An 11,922-nucleotide genomic window follows, 5' to 3' on the forward strand; every position below is an offset into this window, starting at 1 on the left:
AGGACTGAAACATAATGACAAAAGACACAGAGAGACAGACAGAGGACAGAGATCACGAGGAAGAATAATAAACAAAAGATCATGACAATTTACACAAAGAACACAGACAAAAGACTGACCACAAATACAGACAGGGTATAGACCACAAGTATGACTGACATAAACGGGGGAGAGAAGACAATGAATACTAACCAAAGGACAGACAGAAGATGACAAAAAGCACACAAACAAAGGACAGGCCACAAAATTGGACCACAGACACAGACAAGGGACATACCCAAACATTGTCACCATTTTTGTTGTTTTTACCCCATAAATCCATAACATTCAGTCATAGATAATCCAAACTACACCTTTTTTCTATCATTATGGTCAGACAAATAATGCGCTATATTTTTCAATGCAATTGCAGCATTTGCAACATTTTTAAGGTTTCATTTTGAAAATTGGCTGCCATGGGTGACATACTGATAATTCATGAATCACAATGGCTCATTATCAAATTTTATTTGGGATACCTTTGGTTATATGCATACCAAATTTCATGCTTTTGTCACAAAATGCACATTTAATTTTGCCTATCTGCTGCACCAGCAGATATTTTCTGACTTCATTCATTTTAACTTTTTCAAAACAGATATATTTCAGATTGTTCTTATTTGTGTGTGGTTAGTCTACAGTCAATGATGCAGTGGAATTTAATAGTAATATTTTGCACTTATATATTTTTCTTATTGTCTTTTTATAATTGTCACACAAATACAATATATTACAATATATTAGAAGTTAATCTAAATGTGTGTCTTATGCTGTGTGTGGAAGCTTTATTTATTTTGGGGACACCTGCTGGTCAAAAGGTGCAGCCCAAAGAGAAAGATCTGAGGCTGTTGTTGTAAGAGTGTGACATGGGATCGAATCCCATGATCTTCAGTCTCACAGTGTGATGATTATGCATCTGTACCTGTTCAAACTGAAGACATGAGGAATTTTTAACAATAGTAAAACAGAGAGATAAAGTGAAAGAATCACAAATTGCAGTGGCTTGCAAAAGTATTCATACCCGTTGGTATTTCACGCATTTTATTTTGTTTATGGCATTTCTAATACAAAAAGGAAATCAGGCTTCTCAACATAAAATTTCCAAATGATCTTCCTTAGACTCAAACTGAAAGCAAATCTCTACAACTTGATATAAATTAATTAAAAATATAAAAGCCAAGATGATGGGTTGCATAAGTAATCCGTCCCTTTGGCATAATACCTGTAAATAATCAGTTTAATTGCCAGTTTTCTTCAGACAAGTCAGGGGATGGATACATGAACATTTCCAAGTCACTGAATATGTCTTGAACTTTATTTACATCAGTTATGAAGAAATACAAACAATATGGCACTCTGTGGTAAATCTGTGTGGAGTAGACAGTTCTGTGCAAGAAGGAGAAGAGTAAGGAAAGCCACCAAGACATGACTCCCCCTACTCTTGTAAAAAATTTACCACCTTTTTAATATATTTTTTTAATACTTTTCATCAACCTGGAAGTTGCAAAATCACTGTTTTCTCCTTGTCACACCCCCAGAGTTTCAAACTTCAACAATGAAATAAAGGTTAAAAGTATCACTTATATGAGAATTGTTGATGCCGTTGAGTTAAGGAATACTAAAATAAATAAAATATATTATAATATTTGATTTGTGTCCACTGTCAATATTATTTTTTATACAAAATATACCTGTCACACAGCATTGGCATCATTTCCACCACAACACCTACTTTCCCTTTTAAAAGGTTCTTGTGAAAGATTGTTTAGGTAGTTTCCATGGAAATGTAAAGTGACATCAGAGCACATGTTGGACATGGAGGCCAGTTAAATTTCCACCCACAACTGTTGAAGAAAAAGCAAGGTAAATATTGCTTGATCAGCAAATATATTTATTGTATGTCATTTCCAAACATGCTGTAGTTCCATTGTTGTTTTGAAAAAGATTACAAATTTAACATGAAAAGCATTATTTTGCATACATGAAATGCTAACTATCAATTCAAAGCTAATCAATGAAGCCATCATCCATTTTTTATCAAAAAAATGTAGAAATGTCATTTCCACTACAGTCATTTCCACCACACTTCCCTCTGTTCTCGTTCGAAGATCGAAGCATTAATTAATGGTAGGGCTTCCTTGAACAGCCTGGTAGGAATGGGGTCTAATAGACATGTTGATGGTTTGGAGGAAGTAACTAATGAAAATAACTCAGACAGAACAATCGGAGAGAAAGAGTCTAACCAAATACCAGCATTACTGAAAGCAGCCAAAGATAACAATATGTCTTTGGGATGGTTATGAGTAATTTTTTCTCTAATAGTTAAAATTTTATTAGCAAAGAAAGTCATGAAGTCATTACTAGTTAAAGTTAAAGGAATACTCAGCTCAATAGAGCTCCTACTCTGTCAGCCTGGCTACAGTGCTGAAAAGAAAACTGGGGTTGTTCTTATTTTCTTCAATTAGTGATGAGTAGTAAGATGTCCTAGCTTTATGGAGGGCTTTTTTTATAGAGCAACAGACTCTTTTTCCAGGCTAAGTGAAGATCTTCTAAATTAGTGAGACGCCATTTCCTCTCCAGCTTACGGGTTATCTGCTTTAAGCTGCAAGTTTGTGAGTTATACCACGGAGTCAGGCACTTCTGATTTAAGGCTCTCTTTTTCAGAGGAGCTACAGCATCCAAAGTTCATATAGATTGTGAAAGTAAATATATTCCTTTAATAGGCCCTATACTTTTACTATATATACTATATACTTTTACAATAAACTTTAGTAATTTTATTTTATCTGTTTTTAAGATGCCACCAAAGACAACGAAAGAAAGATCACAAGCCTATAGGGACAAAATAAAAGCTGACCCCATAAAATATGAGGAGAAACTTAAACGAGACAGAGAGAGATATTTGAGGAAAAAGGAAAAAGGTGTTATAAAGCCAATCACAGACATGACAAAGCGGGAGCAACGCAAACAGCGGAGACAATGGAGAACAAATCAAAGAAACAGAAGAGAGAAGACTTGAAGTCAATATCATTTCCACAACACCTTGTCATTTCCATCACAGCTTGTCATTTCCACCACCGCACATATTTTTCACAAAATTTCTAAAAATTAGTCAGCTCATATTAAAATCATATTTACATTTATTGATGATTTGCGTTACTTTATGTAACAAACCAGATTATTTATTATTTACAAGGACCTACCCAAAGTAATATTGCATTTCACACTGTGAAAAATGTACAGTTCAGCATTTGATCCTTAGACAGTTAATTTAGGTCATTCAAAAATGAATTATTGTTGTAAATAGTGGAAACTGGTACAACTAGTTAAGCTAATGGTCCTAGAAAATTCTAGGGTGTTTAAATTATTGCACTTATTTATATGTGTTAAATGAAATGTGGTGGAAATGACATTTGTTTATTCCGGGTCAGATAAAATGTGAAAAATAACAATTAATCTTGTAAATTTAGTTTGAAATCTTATGGATCTCAATACTACAATGGTTATTTAAACATATGAAGTTATGTGAGTTGAATTTGTATAATGTTTTTTTCACTCGACTTCACAAGGCCAAAGGTGCACATAATCTAAGAATCACCCGTAAAAAGATCGATACTCGAGCTTTTTTCTCTCCCGCACGCACTGACTGCTCCACATGCAGATTCATCAAAGTCTACTCTCTGTAAAAGCAGCGCTGCGCTGTGTCACACAACACGGAGCAGTGCACCCTTGTATTGTGGTTTGTCAGCCCTCTACCTCAGGAGATTTTGCTTTAAGTTGTGTTGAGTGATATTTTTTTAAACAAAAATATTGATTTGATTGATTTTTATTTGATTTGTTTATTTAGCACAAAATAAAACTCATACAAAATAATGTATACACATAAAACAACAAAAGAGAGAGAGAAAAAAAATACAATATAAGTAATGTGCAAGGGAGTGGCGGAAGCCAAAAGGCTTATAGAGAATCCACTCCCGAACAAAGCAAACACGACAGAATACAACAGAATTACGCCATTTTTATCCAGATTATAACAAATCATTGTAAATACTCCTGCAGAATCTTCGCTTTTCGTCCACTTTTATACGTATATAAGGTGACAGATGGATTCACAAGATGTAATTATCATTCCAAGATTTAACGCCATGATATCTGATGTTGATTGTGATAATAAAGTATTTTGTTGCCACGTACAATGTTTGGTAAAATTCTATCCTAGGTCTTTTGAATCCTTTGGCTCTATGAAGCTTAAATATGAAAAAGTATTGGTATCGGTATCAATATTGGCGATACTGGGCCTGTAGTTACTTGGTATGAGATCAATACCAAAATTCCCGGTATCGCCCACCTCTACTAGGTAGTAGCATAAATAGGCCTCCTCCAGAGTCTAAGGCTGCTACCAGCAGTTTTCTCTTGGATGGTGTGTATCTCTGCACTGCCCACTACAGTGTGGGTTGCATCCCACACATGGTTTCAGAGACTTGTGAGGTTCGATTGGTTTCGATGCCAGTGCAGGAGGCAACATTTGAGCTATGCAGGATGCCCCTTGAAGCACCATGGTTGGAGGTTGCGGCTGTGTCAGCAGCACCAGGTGTACAGGTGCTACAGACGCTCTGAGTGGGACGTAGGTGGCCGCAACAGACTTGCACTGAACGGTCCCTTCTAAAAATGAGTCCGCCCTGGCTTCACTGTGCATGCGTCTGAGACTGACTAAGTCTGACTCTCTACAAACAAACCAATCAAAGGGAATAATGGGATTAACCATCAAATGAGAAAGTAAAACCTCTTAAATCATTCTAAAGTCAGTTTTAAGCAGAAACGAGATGATAAACGGTGAATCGCTACCGAAGCTCCAAAATGATGTAATTGCAGCAGCACTGAAAAGCTAATCCGCTAACAAAAACATTGGTTATCGGATTAGCTGAAGAGTGCCCACCACGCCCAAATGAGCGGAGGCTATTGACCAGTAGCTCCCTTTTAAACGGCCAAAGCACAGATCTCTTGTTCTCCCTCTACCATTTTTCTCTTTACCTTCATTTTTTACTTTTTCATCCCCGGTTTGTATGGTTGTTCATCCAACCACGTGGCTTTGTTCATTTCTTATTTTGTTCCAGTGTCCTCTGTTCATTGCTTCTTAACATTTTTAGTTGTTGGTGATGTGCCAGTCTTGATCATTTCTAAGGCTTGAGTCAAGTTTTTTGCCATTCATAGACAACTTCGTAGTTGAGTTTTTCAGATTAAGAGCGAATTTGCCAAAAGAGTTTTTTTTCTGTGACTTTACAATTCTCATAATCAAGCTTTGAACTTTTTCTACATGTATGCAAGAACTTTAATTCGGTCTTCCACAGGTTTTTGAAGCCGCCAGAGCAATTTGAGAACAAACCCCTACAACCTTCATTTATGGGTCGACCACCATTTTCAACAGGACCACAGAACAATCGTTCAGTCCTGCCGGCCAAACGAGCCGGACCAACGCCTGGATCACTGAGGAAAACTGGCAGTTTCACATTAGACACAAGCAACAAAGGCCACAAAGGCCCATCAAAAACTGACCCAGACCAGAACCACGTTTGATCCAAGGGACCCAGATAAGTGAACCACCCAAGAATCTGGAAGGGCTTGTTGTCAAATTATGCGAAATGGGTATACATATCTGTTTGGTAATTTTCTTTATAATAGTAATAATAATAACAACAATAATAATAATTAGTGAACCTAAACTCATCATTCAATTCCAATCAGATTTCTTCTCTTTAAATTCTTAAACTTTCACTGCTTTATCTTTTAACCCCTTAAACCCTAGAGCCTATTTCTCCAAAATCACATACCCATACATTATGATTTATTTCTCAGCTTGTACAAGGTCAAAAATGCAAAAGTTTGGATCAGCTAAAAGACAGGTCCTAGGGGATGTTATGGGTGCAAAAAAATTGAAAGTAAATAATACTTGGTAGGAGTAAATGAGGTTTTTTCCCAAAAAATGAATTCCAATTTATGTCTTTATTTGCTTGGCGTTTCAGCTGTGGTTAGTTGATATGTGATTGAAGTGGATACTTTTGTAGAGGAAACTTTGCTTGACATTTTGATGTATAATAAGTGTATGTTGGTGTCAGCATTGGTTAGTTATGGGTGATCAAATGTTCCAAAACAGGGCACGTCCCAATATTTGGGGACTCTAGGGTTTAAGAGGTTAATGTTTCATGATTAACAGACTCTCTCTGTAATAAAACTATGAATCATTATTCATGTTCTCAAACTGTCAGTCACCCATGTTTATCTCTGTACATATGTAAATGTGTAAATATTATGCCAGTGGTTTAATTGTGTTCAGTTGAAACAGAGGTTTGATCAATCGTATCGGGAACTTATGACTTTCAGACCAGAGACTGATTAATATTAAGGATGTCCTACACACCCAAATATGTAGGTACTGCCCTTTTTTCGAGGTTTAATTAAATTTCATAAATTTCATATTTAATTAAATATGGTCTTGTTTTTATTAATATCTCAGTTTGTTACAATATATGTTGGTGCCCGTGTGGCCCAATAATTATTAATAATTAAATGTTGTTCTATTTTCTGGTGCTTCTGAGTGAGGCATATTAAAAATTACCATTAAACATGAATAAAATATTTAAATTGGAACATTATTTTGATGCCCACATGTGAGGCCCATTCAATCTTAAAGATTAATAATTATTAATGTTTCAAATTACTGCATTTTTTTGGTTCTGCCGTGTGACGCAATATTAAAAATATTGAAATCCATTATAGCGGCGTTGTGTTTTGCACTTCATGGGTGCATTATACCTGCATTTTGGGCAGAAGCAAATCTTTGAGAAAACATGCTTGCAAACCATTTTTCTTGAAACATGTCAGACAAGTATGGTGTAGGCCAAAGAAGAAGCTCAAGGTATTATGACTTTTTTTTTCTGCCACCAGATGGTGGACTAGCACCACTTTCAGAACAGAAGCAAAGCTTCCTCAAACCTTCCTGGCAGGTGGCACAATAGCAGGTGGAGACTTTCAGTAGGTCTAACAGCTCTTTATGTGGTTAAAAAAAACAGACATGTATGGATTGTAGTCATACAACACTCTTAGTCAGAGGTACAGTATATTTAGCCTCTAATTGTGATTTTGTACGTATTTCTTGCAAGTAACTGTTATTTGCCATGTTGAAAAAAAATCAACAACTTTTACTGCCCTTTTATGTGGTAGCAGTAGTAGTAGTAGTAGTATGGTTAGTGCACTTGGTTTCAGTGCGGAAGGTTCCCAGTTCAAATCCCACCCCTGCCACATTTCTCTGTGTAATGTGGCATTGCATCAGGAAGGGCATCCAATGTAAAACTTGTGCCAATTCAGCAGGCAGATCCACTTTGGATTTGCTGTGGTGACTCAAGGAACAAGGAAGCAGCTGAAGAGACTTACAGTATTAGTATTATTGGTAGGGGTGGTGACCAAGTGGTTAGTGCACTTGGTATCAGTGTGGAAGGTTCCCGCTTCTGCCACATTTATTATTATTGTTATTATTATTATTATTATTAATATGCATATGTCGCGGACATGAACGAGCAAAGCTCATCAGCATCTCACCATGTCATTTAGGTTCTTCAGATTTTATTTTGAGTAAATGCTTCAGGGGAGCATTAGCATGGAAAAAACCTTTCAGCTTCTGGGGGAGCTTTGCCCCCCCCCCCCCCCAGACCCCCTACCTTTTTAAGCATTTTCCTTTATTTGCCTCTCACATACTTGGAAAAGCTTCCCGTCATCTAACCATGTCCTTGAGGTCCTTCAGACTTTTTTCAGTAAAATGGTTCTTGGGAGCATGAGCATGACTAAAACCTTTTAGCATTTTCTTTATTTTGCCTTTCAGCTGACCCCCCTAATTACAGCCCTCTTAGCCCCCTGCCACTTTAAGCATTTTTTTGAAATGTAGATGTAAATAGCGGACTTCACGGTTGACGTCACAAATTAGCTGCGCAGGTGCTGCTGGGTACTTCACCAAGACAAACAAACCGCATTTCGCCATTGGAAATATACAAAATCTAAGCTTGGATGTTGCTGTTCAGACTTAAACCGTATGTGGAAAATATAAATCATACTATAAATAAACAAATGCAAAATGGAGGAGATCGTTTTGACGGAGAAAGACGTACCAGGAGCGTTTCTCGATAAAGACCCAGCTAATTATTGATTGCCAGAACTGAAGCGATGGCTCGAATGTCACGGGCAAACAAAAAATGTTTCACTGGGAGAGGCTATTGAAAAGGTGCAGGGCTGTATCGCAATGAAAATACAGGTTTACCCAGGGGTGGATGGTGGTAAATGGTATGAACTGAAGAAGAGAGGTCTTGCGAGTGAAACCAAACCTGTTACCTTGACAACACCTGGCAGTGGCTGGACGACGTTCCCATCCATAGACATCCCAGAGATGATTAACTATGGATGTGTTTACCACTACGTAATCGAGTCACTTTGGCAATAAGGATGGCAGCTGCAGTAGCGACGAGGATTCTGACATGGATAGAGGATATGCAGCTACAACAAAGCCACTCAGGAAAGGTAAAAAACTGATGGAGAGTGACTTTGTGGACGATATACAAGATAATAAAAATGACGAAAATTACTTTTTGCGTGCACATGTTCATCACTCTATGAAAAATGAGTACCCTTTAGATGTGATGATTGTGTTGAGTGATATCAGTGGATTTGTGTCTAGAGCCGCTTGTAACTGTAAAGCATCAGCCCTGGGGAGGTGTGTGCACGTTGCAGCACTACGTGTAAAACTTGTAGACTACACAACTAAGAACAGCCACCGGGTGGCAACATCATCCACTTCAAAAGCTTGTGTTTGGAACAGAGGAAAGAAACGTTCTAAAAACCCCAAACCTCTGCACAAAGCAGAATACCAGTCCAAGCAACTCAGGGATGGCCGATTGTATGAGTGGGACCCCAGACCAAAAGAATACAGAGTTCCAATGATTAATGAACAAATTAATGACTTCATCATAAACCTTCAAAGTGTCAGCGCTATTACACAAAGTGAGTCCATGTGGGAGACATCACTCAAGATTGTACGTATATGAGGATTATGGACTAACAACAGAACGAATGGAAACTCTGCTTCAGCATGTACAGCACTTGGAAGACTCACTAACTCCAAATGACACTTCAGCCAAAAGAATGTCAGCTCATGGTGCTTATGAAATAATAGGGACACAAGAACAGAGCACGTCATTTCAGTGGTGTCAGGAAAGGCAGTACAGGATAATATCATCAAAATGTAAACAAGTTTGTTTACTGGGAGACAAAATAGTACAACACAAAGGTTATGATTTAACATACAACTATTTTCACTGGCTTTCTGATAATCTTTGGTTACCTAAATTTGTTCAGACATGTGACATGCAGTACGGACTCTCAGAGGAGCCTAAGGCTAGAAAAGCATACAGTGATGCCACTGGAAACAAAATAAGTGAAACAGGACTGTGGGTGAACAGAAAGTTTCCTTTTCTAGGTGCCAGTCCAGACTGTAATGTAACATGGTTGGTATTGAAATTAAATGTCTTAAAATCCTAAGGGAGAAATCTGTTGATGATATTCTGCAGCAGCACAAAGATGGTACTATCCCAAATGAAGTACTTAATAGACAATGCTTCAAAATCACTGACGGGAAGTTAAAGCTCTGTGAAAGCCACATGTACTATTACCAAGTACAGTTACAACTTTTGGTTACTGACTTGGATTACTGGGACTTTGTGTTGCACTCTCCCAAAGGGCCTCCCTCTGTTGAAAGAATCTCAAGGAATGAGGAGCTTCTGAACAGGATAAGACATAGTTTATCAGCATTTTGGCATAAAGTTATAGCACCAGAGATTTTTGAAATGCGTCTACCAAGGTGACTTCTCCCTTTTGTGTTGTAGAAGAAAAAAAAAAGTGTAAACACTACCCATGTATAGGGAATATGTTCAGTTGTATTTCTCATTGTTGAAGGAGTTCTCAATAAAACCACATTGGTTTTTCTTTGCTGATCAATGTTTTAATATAAAATGTATACAAAGAAAGGATTTCTGTAAAAAAAAATAAAATGTGATTGCTCAAATACTTTTCTAAAGCATTTTCTAATGATTGTACTACTTTAAACTACTGTAGAGTATTAATTTCTTCACATTAGCCTTTGAAAGCTTTAACCTTTTAACCATCAAACTATTACTGTTTTTAGTGCTCAAGCGCAAGTAGTGCATTTTTTACATGCTTTCAAATACACAAGCTACTCTGAAAGTTAACCAAACAGCATCCAACATAGACCATTTGGGAGGCAATAGAACAGAGACTGAGGGGGATAGTTTGACTAATAAGCTTGAACTTTTTCAGTCTTTCATTGAAGCGTTCCACGTGGATCCTTGCCTTAGCTACTCTCCTGGTGTCCATCTCCTCTATGCTCGATCGCTTTCCAAGGAATGCAGGGATTTTTACTGTAGCCTGTTTTGACAGAAGAAAGTCCTGTACAGTGAATCCTTTGTCCACAAGCAAAACATCTCCTGGTCCAATGTGATTTAGAATTCCCCATTTCTCAAATATTTCCACATCACTTGCACTCCCCTCATATAGGTCAGACACAAAACAAGCAGCACCATTAGGGGTGACTGCAATCAGTGCTTTCATGGTAGTATGGTGCTTGTAAGAGGAATAGACATTACCTTGCTGGCCATAGTCCCTGGGTGTCTGGCAAAAAAATTCTGTGCAGTCCACTGAACATCTTATATTTTTAACATTTTTAAACACTTTTGGCAAACTATTTTTTATAACATTGTTGGGAAAGTGTCGTGACACGGACCCACAACAGGGGGCGTAAATGAACGGACAATGAAAGAGTCAAATATGAACACTTTTACTGTTGTGAATGAGCACAACCAAGTACAGCAGATTACAGAATGTCAGATAATAGTCAATCAACAAAGGGGACGTGTGGGCAGGCTCGAGGATAGAAGACGTTTGTCCTGAGAAGAACCGGAACCACACGATTTCCTCCACCACCGAACCAGGAGAATACTGGAGCCGCCAAGTCCCGAATCCCCAGGTGGCCACCGTCTCCAAGCGTTGGATCTGGTACTGCTGGCAAGGAGCAGAAACAATCAGAGGTGGGTGTGTGTACACCCAGTAACAACGCTGGTGGAGATCCCACCTCCACCTCCTATCCAGAAAACAGGTACGTGCAGCAGTTGAGAGTACTTATCACAGAATAGCGTGGGGAGCGAAGACGTCAGCTCTCCACGTCTCTCACACTCAGCCTCCAGCTGCGAGCACTCACGGAACTGACTGCAAACACTGTGTAACAAACACTTGTCAGAAAAGACAAAAGCAACGGCTGAGAGTTTTACCTTTACTGGTAGATGATATCTCGGCAACGGGGTGGAGATGACGTCCGGTATTTATGGTGTGGACTGATGAAGTGTAGATGGGTGACAGCTGTCCTGAGATAATGAGTGCCCTGTGTCCTTGGCGGCAGCGCCCTCTGGTGCCTGAAGCCCGCACTTCAGGCAGGGCGCCCTCTGGTGGTGGGCCAGCAGTACCTCCTCTTCTGGCAGCCCACACAACAGGACCCCCCCCCCCCCCCCCCCCCAACGGGCGCCTCCTGGCGCCCGACCAGGTTTGTCCGGGTGGCGGCGGTAGAAATCGGCCAGAAGGGCCGGGTCCAGGATGAAGCTCCTTTTTACCCAGGAGCGTTCTTCGGGTCCATAACCCTCCCAGTCCACCAGATACTGGAACCCCCGGCCCATCCGGCGGACGTCCAGGAGCCGGCGCACGGTCCAAGCCGGCTCCCCGTCAATGATGCGGGCAGGAGGCGGCGCCGGACCGGGAGCACAGAGGGGTGAGGTGTGG

This window comes from Thalassophryne amazonica, chromosome 9 (genome assembly GCF_902500255.1).
Source record: "Thalassophryne amazonica chromosome 9, fThaAma1.1, whole genome shotgun sequence".
Lineage (NCBI taxonomy): Eukaryota > Metazoa > Chordata > Actinopteri > Batrachoidiformes > Batrachoididae > Thalassophryne > Thalassophryne amazonica.